Raw genomic sequence first — 10,366 nt, 5'->3', positions numbered from 1 at the left:
GAAGGGCTTACCTCTCTCCTCCCAGAGGATTTCATCTTGGGTGAAGTCGTGCATCCGCACCTGCTGTGACTTGGCCCATGTTCCATCAAGCCACCTCACTGCACTTTCCACCAGGGCTCAGGCTTCTTCTGCTGCTCACGTGCCCTTCCAGGAGATAGGTCGCGCAGCTACCTGGTCCTCAGTCCACACCTTCGCCTCACATTATGCACTGGTCCAACAGTCCAGAGATGATGCAGCCTTTGGCTCAGCAGTTTTGCATTCTGCGACATCTCACCCCGACCCCACCGCCTAGGTAAGGCTTGGGAATCCCCTAACTGGAATGGATATGAGCAAGCACTCGACGAAGAAAAGACGGTTACTCACCGTTGTAACTATTGTTCTTCGAGATGTGTTGCTCATATCCATTCCAAACCCGCCCTCCTTCCCCACTGTCGGAGTAGCCAGCAAGAAGGAACTGAGGGGCGGATGGGTCGGCAGGGGTATATATCCGGCGCTATAGCGGCGCCACTCCAGGGGGTGCCCAGCCGACCCACCGAGTGTTGCTAGAGTAAAAATCTTCCGACGAACGTGCACGCGGCGCGCACACACCTAACTGGAATGGATATGAGCAACACATCTCGAAGAACAACAGTTACAACGGTGAGTAACCATTTTTTCTCTCTTTCTACCCTCTGATGCCTCCTGGCTGTTCTAGGCAAGGTGGGGTGGGACTCTGTTAACATGTGCCTCCCGGAGCTTCCATTTACCTGGTGCTGCTGTTCCGTGAATAGTGGGGTTCTGAGTGGGGCAGCAGGTCCTGAGTGTTGGACTCTCGCTCTTTCAGGGGGCGGTGACCTTCGAGGAGGTGGCTGTGTATTTCACCAGGGGTGAGGGGGCTCTGCTGGACCCCGCTCAGAGAGCCCTCTACAGGGATGTCATGCAGGAGAACTATGAGACGATGACCTTGCTGGGTAAGGAGTCCTGTCCCCTGGGTTATTAGAAGCTGTGGGGTCTCTGAAGAACCTGAGTAGTAGTAACTTTATACCTTTATTTGTTATACAAGTTTTGACAAGTTTCCTTGCCCCCGCTTTTTTGCCTTATCTCCCACCCACTAGTATCATTTTTGGACATGTGCCTTTTTGGTGACATCAGTCATTTAAAAATTGCATTTAATGTATCCTTATTGCATACATTAATAACTGTAGCTTTCATGCCTATTCCTCATTTTAAGAGGAAAATATGCCTCCTGTAGAATTCTAAATTGAGTAAATAGGTGTATGACTCATGCCTGGCTTGTGTGACAGTCAGATGAGCTCCTCTTTTGATAGGAGAGCGTATAATGTTGCCATTCAGGACCCCACGGATGAAGGGAGATCAGAGCTGTGGGGGGGGGGAGAAGGGGGGAGTAGATAATTGTAGGGTGCCCAGATATAGGGAGAGTGTGTGCAGGGTTAGAGCTAAGAAGCAGCAGGGAGGGATAAAGTTGTGAGAGACAAGGAGGGAACACAAGAAGCTCCCAAGGAGCCGGGAGGTGGTGCTGGCTGAGAGTAATGGGAAGAAGTGGAGAGGAGTGTGGAGGAAGGGCACCGAGGAAGTGGCTCAGTCTCAGGTGCTGAAGCTAAGTGGCCTGTCCTTGTGGAAGAGTGGGACCCCTTGGGGGTCTAGTGCACTCAAGGGGCACCTCCCAAGGACTGTTTTAAAGCCAGGGCATTGCAGAGATCCTATGGATCCATGACAGTGCCAGAGGTTCAGCCTTATGGGGAAAAGATACAAAACAAGAAAAGGATCTAAATGCGTGTTTACTATCGCTCCCTCTCAGTCCTTGGGGGAATCCCTGATCCATTCCAAAGTGTATTAAAACCTTCCTTAAAGGCTCACCTTTTGGTTATCAGGTCATGTCCATTTGTTAGAGGGTTTTCCCTTCATCCTCCACTTCCCTGGTTCTTGTCACGCAGACAGCAAGCAGCGAAAGACCAGAAGTCCAAAGCACAGATAATGCGATGTTTATTGGGGTTATTTCCAAGCAAGCATATTCCACTGCCCTAATGAACTTACACCTAGAAAAATTAATTATGCAGCAGACAGAAACAATTAGAGAACCAGACTGATTAACAAGGTAAAAGTGGTGGCCATAAAGATAAAACAATACAGAAATGAGGGTTTCACAACCACAACCATTTATAAGGGATTTCTTGCCAGACAGGATGCTGTCAAACTAAGTTTTCTTTAACCATCTTAAGATCTGTTTCTTTATCTGGTGGCGATGGGCACTATCAGGACAGGATCGACTTCCTAACAGCCCAATAGCACCTTATTTCAGTGTGACTGGTTTGGGATGTGCTTATGGCTGCCCCTGCTTATGGCTGCCCCTGCTGCTTAGCCAAAGGCCTTAGCGTAAGAACAAGGCCTCAGCCTATCCTAGTGAGAGAAGGCCCAGACACAGGCAGACTGTGATTTTGATTCTTAGCTAGTTACAGGGGTATAAAGACAAAGTGATAAAAATACACCTAAGTTCTTAAAGTCTAGGCTTTACAGGCAGGCCTGAATATCTCTATTCTAACAGTGGGTTCTACCCCTTCCCCCATTCTGTGTCTGTCTTGTCTATTTAGATCAGGGGTCGGCAACCTTTCAGCAGTGCTGTGCCGAGCCTTCATTTATTCACTCTAATTTAAGGTTCCGTGTGCCAGTAACACATTTTAACGTTTTTAGAAGGTCTCTTTCTATAAGTCTATAATATAGAACTAACTATTGTTGTTTGTAAAGTAAATAAGGTTTTTAAAATGTTTAAGAAGCTTTATTTAAAATTAAATTAAAATGCAGAGCCCCCTCTCCCTCCCCCCGGACCAGGGGCCAGGACCCAGGCAGTGTGAGTGCCACTGAAAATCAGCTCGCTGCCGCAGGTTGCCTACCCCTGATTTAGATTGTAAATTCTTCAGGGCATGGGCCATCTACTGTTCTCTGTTTGCACTTTGCCTAGCACAATGGGGACCGGGTCCCCCACTGTTAGTTGGTCCTTAGGCACTAAGGTAGTGAATATGATTTGTTATAATAGTAACTCTCCTGCCATTTTGAGCCAAGGAACATGGCCTTAGGATGCGTAGCCTTATTTGGGGTGTGTTAGTAATGTTGATTTGATTTATCAACTTAATTTAATGTGTATTGTAATTATTTTAATTAATTAATAATACTTAATCATTTATATTAATTAATATGGGTTTAGGCTCGCCAATTTGTTTGATCAGAAGATAAAAGTTCGTGTTTCGAATCGGGTTCCACAGAATTGATAAAGGGACCTTCGCGGGTATGACAGGAAGCTCACAGGGAGACAGATAGAGTCATAACGACTTTTTATTAAACTCAATGAAATAGTAAGTAAATTGTAAAACATTTAGAATTACAGAGTTACAATTGTATTACTGTTATTCAAGAGATACATATGATGATACAATATTATGTGCTGCAAACTTTGGTTAATATTCACACCCTGTTTTGATAATCTGGTGTTGGCTTCGCCTCTGGCGGTTCCAGTTTCACAGCTCTTGCAAGGGAAACTAATGCAAAGAGCTGTCAAAGCTACTTTAGAATTTATTTTTTAGCTCAACTAAATAATCTGATACACAAACTAAAATAAAGTTTAGAGAGACCAAGCTTAGCCGAGTCCCTTTTGAACTTAAAGTTTGAAAAGAAAATAAGTGCGGCCTATTAGTGGTTAATAGCTGTCGTAGATGGATAGCATGAATACGTAGTTGAAGATGGTAAAGTGTAGTGAAGGAGGCGGTCGAGGTTGGGTGGGAGTACCATAGTGAGGTAGGTTACCTCTTTTTATAGAAATAAATGCCAGAAATCCTTTCTCTTATGCCCAAATTTCAGTCTTCCCCCCATAGAAATGTTAGGGTATGCTTACTCCATAGGCTAGTATGTATGTGCGTATGGATGACAGGTATCTGCGCACTTGTGGGGTACTTGTTAAGTCTGTGAGTACAACTTTGAAAAATCTCCTTTGCTATTCTTCATTGTCTATTGGTCTAGGTAAAGGGTCTTAGACCTAAGCGTAGGCACTTTATTTGGATATAGGAAAAACAGTTCCTTTTCTGGGTGAAAGGGCACAGGATGTAGCTATGCTAACTTTGCTTTAGCTTAAAATGCAGGTTTTTGGCCTGTAGGTTTCTTGCATTACAGCCAAACATATTTTTAATAGGAATTAATAAACCTATCACAAGACTGTACTTATAAGAAAAGAGATATTGATGCAGGCAAGCAGATGAATCCTGATGGCTACAGATGTTACTACCTAAAATGAGATGGGGTTAAACCATGGAATATTCTTTGTGACATGTATCCCACCAATTACACTGACCTCCCTTGTTTTCTTTGCCTGGAGTAGGGTTTCCAGTTTCCAAACCTGATGTGATCTCGCAGCTGGAACGAGGGGAAGAGCCGTGGGTCCCAGACCTCCAGGGCTCTGAGAAAGAAGTGCTCCCGAGAGCTGCCTGCACAGGTAAGGAATTGGTTAAACCAACTCAACAACTGCTTAGGAATGCAGGAAACATTTGGGATGCCCTACTAAGACCCTGTGAGCTCTCCAAGTTCAGGATTGTTCCCTGCAGATGTGGAATCATCATGGCAGATGTCACTCATGGCTTCCCTCCTATTCTGACTGACAACTGGCAGCAGGTCGCTCCCTGATCTCACTTTCTCCTGAGAGTTATGGTGCAATGAGGACCTAGAACTGATTCCTTCCTCTCTTCTCTGTGGAAGGGTTTGGGGAAAATCAGCACCTGATAGGTTTGATCTCTCCCACATATATTTTGGTTTGTTCATCCCTTTTTCCATTCCTCTCTCTGACATTTCCTTTTTCTCAGGTACAGGGAGTGACCTATGTCTGGATTCTCTCTGTCTCCCATCCGGCGATGGGCTGGTGAGTGAGAACGAGGAGGAGAAACCGCAGCAGGAAGACACTGTGCAAGTAGAACCACATTGGATGTTATCAGGAAGATCCAAAGGGAATGTTTCCAGGAGTTGTGCACTCCCAGAAAACACAAAAGCCTGTGAGACTCAGCAGAGGCCAGAGGAAAACTACAGTAGCCACTCAGACCTTATTCCACGCAACAGAATCAACTTGGAAGAGAGACGCTACATGTGCCATGAGTGCGGGAAAAGCTTCAGTCAGCGCTCAAACCTTATTACACATCAGAGAATCCACACAGGGGAAACGCCCTACACGTGCTCTGAGTGCGGGAAAAGCTTCAATCATCACTCACACCTTATCAGACATGAGAGAATCCACACAGGGGAGACGCCCTACACGTGCTCTGAGTGCGGAAAAAGCTTCAATCAGAGCTCTCACCTTATCAGACATCAGAGAATCCACACAGGGGAGACGCCCTACACGTGCGCTGAGTGTGGGAAAAGCTTTAGTGAGCACTCAACCCTTATCACACATCGGAGAATCCACACAGGAGAGAAGCCCTACACGTGCTCTGAGTGCGGGAAAAGCTTCAATTACAGCTCTGTCCTGAGCGCACACCGGAGAATCCACGCAGAGGAGACGCCCTGCACATGCTCTGAGTGCGGGAAAAGCTTCAATCACAGCTCTGCCCTGAGTGCACACAGGAGAATCCACACAGGAGAGATGCCCTACATGTGCTCTGAGTGTGGGAAAAGCTTCAATCACCGCCCAAGCCTTATTAAACATCGCAAAATCCACATGAGAGTGAACTGTTATAAATCCCTGGACTAGGGCAGGCCAAAGTTTGTTTTCTGTTGTTGTTGTTATTGTTTAAAATCACATTTGCTAATTTCCACCTGGTGCAAAAATCACTATCTTCACCGTGGTGTCTCAGCTCTACCAGATCAGTTTCCTGCTTCTGCCTTTTGCAGCTCACCCTTCTTTGGGGTCAGTCCTGTGATCTTTTCTATCAACTCCTTTCCTTTTGAGTCGTAGGAGTGTGTGTCCCTCCGGCCAGGAATGTTCATCACCTCCAGGTGGGGGGAGATAGGTTTGATCCCAACAAGGTACACTGAGGCAAAAACTACCTGTGCCTGACATCCACTAGGACTGTACATGGCGTTGGCTGCTCAAGTTAGTGATCTTGGGGTAAAAAGACAATTATAGTTGTAGAGCAGATGCAGCCCAGGTGCAGGGGTTGGCATTAGCTTCCCCCTTGTCCTGACCTAAACTCCATCACTTTTCCTAGTCTAAACAAACCCTGAGCATCACGGTTATACTGTTCCCCCATTTCACAGCAATTGTTAGTCATCGAGTTCTCCCTTGGGGAACAAATTGTTTCATTCCCAGTTGCTCTGATGTTGGTTCAGGTTGTGCTGCAGAGCAGATATTTTTACTACTATTTTCCTCACTTAAAATATATTGAACTATAACAGAGAGCAGGAACAGGGCAGGGATAGCGGAAAATGTCATTTCATCCTCTGTAACAACAGAAGGAGATAAAGGAATCCCTCTGACTTACCCTATTTCCCATCACCATCTCAATCCCCCTGTTGTTCAATTGGTTAGCTCAGTATTTTTTCTCAAAGTTTGGGAACAGGATTCCCTAGTAAAATGACTTGGAACTAAGGAAAATGCCCATGCATTGGGCTCCCAAAGCAGTTCTGGCCCAGGCTCTGCAGCAGGTCCTCCTGAAGAGATCTCCTTCCTAATCAGGTGCATGTTGTCTATTATTTGGGAAATACAATCCCTATCTAGGTAGAGATGGGAAAAATGGAAGTGACATTTCTGTTCAACCCAGCCCTGGGAGGTGCTGCAAATGTGTAGAAAATGAAATCTGTGTTGAATGTGATATAGTTGCAGAAAGATACCTACTTTTAATACATCCATGGTACTTGGTAAAAGCAGCAAAGAGTCCTGTGGCACCTTATAGGCCAACAGATGTATTAGAGCATGAGCTTTCGTGGGTGAATACCCACTTCATCAGATGCATGTCATCCGATATGTGGGTTTTTCACACACCTGAGCAATATAGTTCTGCTCAAATAACTTTGTAGTGCAGACCTGGCCAATGATATTTTTCTCTCTCTCGCTCTCACACTCACAGAGAGCTTGCAAGGAAAACCTCATCTGCTCCTCTGCTTTGCAGAATCCAAACACAAGCAAAGCTTGTCTAGTCCTGGTGGAGATGGCAGGGAGTCAGGTGTGGTCAGACAGTGTGTTTTAGCCACATGCAGGGACCATGGCTTAGCTGGCTAAAGTACTTGCCTTTGTAAGTAGGAGATCCTTGGTTCAACTCTCAGTGGTGCCTGGGGGAGTTGCTTTTGGGGCACCTGGTATTGGCTACTGTCAGAAGACAAGATTCAGAGCTAGATGGGCCTTTGGTTTAGCCCAGTGTGGTTTTTCTTATGGTTTAAATTATGCTCACAGCCACTGAGGATAGAGTTACTGAAAGTTTGGGAGATAAGAGCTGATAGGACAGTGGTCCAGTCCCCTCGCAGATGACCCCGTCCCTCTGGGACAGGGGCAGGTCTGAGCTCTCACACCAAATGCTCATTGTGGCTGCCAGAATCTGTGGGCAGCTCGTTTAGTTTGCACCGAGGGTTGAGTCCTGTTTTGTGCACTGTCTGAGAATGAAAATCCTAAACCATCCTTTGAAATAACAAATGCAGCAGGACGTGTTATTGTCCCTGCCCCAAAGCAGACAGACCAATGGAGAAATGCCATGAGTCCAGGGTAATACTCCCCTGTGGTTTTACCATTTCCACTTGCTAAACCCCCTCCCAACCTTGTGGGGTCCCAGACCCCGGTATTGAGCCTGAGCTGAGATGTCTACACTGCAAATTTACCACCCCATGGCCCAAGCCCCAGGAGCCTGAGCTGGCATGGGGCAGCCCTGGGTTTTTCATTGCAGTGTGGTCATAGCCTAGCATTACTTCTACACTGCCATTAACACACCCAAGTGACTATTCTCAATCCCTGGGTCAGCTGATTCAGGCTTGTGCTGTAGGGTAATAAAATTACAGTGTAGAAACTCGGGCTTGAGCCTGGCCTCTGAGACCCCATGAGGGGTGAGGGTCTCCGAGCCTGGTCTCCAGTCTGAGCCCAAATGTCTACACCGCAGTTTTTAGCCCCACAACCGGAGCCCCAGGAGCCCAAATCAGATCATCCAGGCCAGCCAGGCCACAGGGCTTTTGTCTCAGTATAGATGCCCTCTCAGGGTATGTCTACATTGCAATGTAAGCCCAGGGTTAGCAGAAGTCATGTCAGCAGCCCCAACACACAAACATAAACCACGAGGGAAAGACCCACCCCCCGAATAAACTGGGCAGTGTCCTTCTCCCTACAGTTCGTAATCCAGCAACCAAAAGTTCTTTAACATGAGCCAGCCCCTCTCTGTACCCCACTCACAGCTGTTGTCCATAGCCAGTGCAAGCCCAGAGGTGCCTCTGTAGAGTTCACCTGCCATCCTGGGTGGAAAAGGGGGAAATAAGAAGGCACCGTACTCACTATGTTGTCTAGGGACTCACTCATCCCTCCACTGCCACCCTGTCCTAACGTTGGTCTGACACCTACATTTTAGCATTGGGACGCAGACCTCAGCCCACTTGGCTTTGGAACCCCTGTCCCCTGCCTAGCAAGTGCTATTGAATTGAGGGTGAGTCCCTCAATCGGGGTCTGCCAAGCACAGTTGTGCTGCCCTCGATTCACACAACAAGGGTAACAACCCTTTATTTCTCCTGCCCCTGTAACATGGAGACTGGGAATCCAACACCAGCCAAACGTGATCATTTCGGCAAGCAACCCAACCTATTTCCAACATACTGTAAAACCCACATGCAGACTCATACACGAAACCTTGCAAGAAAATCTTCCTGAGGGGTCTGAAGCACCTGCTGCTGGAGGGAGGGAGGGAGCTGTGAGTTGGGATTGAGGAGCAGCATGAGGAGAAGGGGCCTGTGGGTTGGAATTGAGGGGCACCGGGAATAGGAGGGGGCTGTGGGTTGGGACTGAGGGGCACTGGGAAGAGGAGGGGGCTGTGGGTTGGGATTGAGGGGCACCGGGAATAGGAGGGGGCTGTGGGTTGGGATTGAGGGGCACAGGAGCTGGCAAACAGGGCTGCTAACGGGAGTTTGGGTGGGAGTTCCCATTGGAGGAGCAGGTATTTGTATTTGCATGTGTCTTTGCGTCCGTCTTTGTCGTGCTTGTATCTCTCCGTAGAGGCCCGTAGGGGCAGACTGCTGAGCAGGCAGCCGAGCCCTGAGTAGGGGGCGGAGCTAGGCTGAGGAGGGGGCCTATAAAAGCGGCTGCCCAGCCAGGCAGCAGCACAGCTGCGAGCAGCGGCACAGGAGCCGGTGAACAGGGCTGCTAACAGGGGAGTTTGAGTGGGAGTTTACAGGGGCAGGGGGCGCGGCGCAGTGTGTGCTGTGTTCCCCAGGTGAGAATGCTGATAGAGGCAGAGACAACAGCAGCCATGAGCCAAGTAGCAGAGGAAACAATGAGGATGATTACATGCAGCAGCTGCGGTATGTACATGGTCCTAGCGGTAGCACCGGAACAGAGGTACGTATGCATGAAGTGCCGCCTAATAGAGCTGCTGGAAGAAAAGATCCGAGGGCTAGAGATGCAGGTAGAAACCCTGGTAGAGTTTAGAAGGGGGCTTGAGCAGCTGATGGAGCAAAGGCAAGCTGTGGCTGAAGGGGAATGCTCAGAGGTACAGGGGGAAGCAGGGGCTAAGGCCTGTGAGGGGGGAATGCTGGATGGGGAACATGGGCAGTGGAAGCATGTGACAGTGAGAAGCAGGCAGGGGAAAAGGAGGGGCAGGGAAGGAGAAATAGAGCTAAGGAACAGGTTTGAAGGTTTGGAGAATGAGGAAGGGGTACAGCAGTTGGTAGCTGATGGTGGGAGGTCAAGGAAGAAGAGAAGAGTGGCTAGTCTGATAGAAAGAGGGGAGGAGTTGATGGAGGCAGCACCAACTTTGGGCCCCGGGGGATGCAGGATGGCTTAGGGGGGCCTACAAGGGAAGATAGGAATGGAAGGAGCTTGTAACCAGGGAACGGGGGTTAAGTTAGCAGACCGCACTGTCCCCAGGCAAAGGCAGGTCTACGTGCTTGGGGATTCCATACTGAGAAGGTTGGACAGGCCTGTGACCAGGGCCGATCCGGAGAACAGAAGGGTGTGCTGTCTACCGGGTGCTAAAATACGGGATGTGGACCTGCGGTTGAAAAGGATCCTAAAAGGAGCAGGTAAGAACCCGTTGATCATCCTTCATGTAGGAACAAATGACACGGCTAGATTCTTGCTGGAGAGAATCAAGGGAGACTATGCCAGGCTGGGTAAGACGCTCAAGGAAATTGAGGCTCAAGTGATCTTCAGTGGGATTCTACCTGTCCCTAGGGAAGGGCGACAAAGGGGTGACAGGATTGTGATGATAAATAG

At 48.2% G+C, this 10,366-nt stretch overlaps 1 long non-coding RNA gene across 1 annotated transcript; it reads left to right on the top strand.

The window, feature by feature from the left end:
* Positions 1–929: 929 nt before the first annotated feature.
* Positions 930–4,422, top strand: LOC123360831. The gene is made up of 3 exons (XR_006576072.1): positions 930–950; positions 3,200–3,347; positions 4,364–4,422. It is a non-coding gene; the product is annotated as an uncharacterized LOC123360831 (long non-coding RNA).
* Positions 4,423–10,366: the final 5,944 nt, after the last annotated feature.

This window comes from Mauremys mutica, unplaced genomic scaffold, assembly GCF_020497125.1.
Source record: "Mauremys mutica isolate MM-2020 ecotype Southern unplaced genomic scaffold, ASM2049712v1 Super-Scaffold_100314, whole genome shotgun sequence".
In the NCBI taxonomy this organism is placed as follows: Eukaryota; Metazoa; Chordata; order Testudines; family Geoemydidae; genus Mauremys; species Mauremys mutica.
The sequence above is the reverse complement of the archived record's forward strand: the minus strand, read 5'-3'. Positions and strand labels throughout refer to the sequence as shown.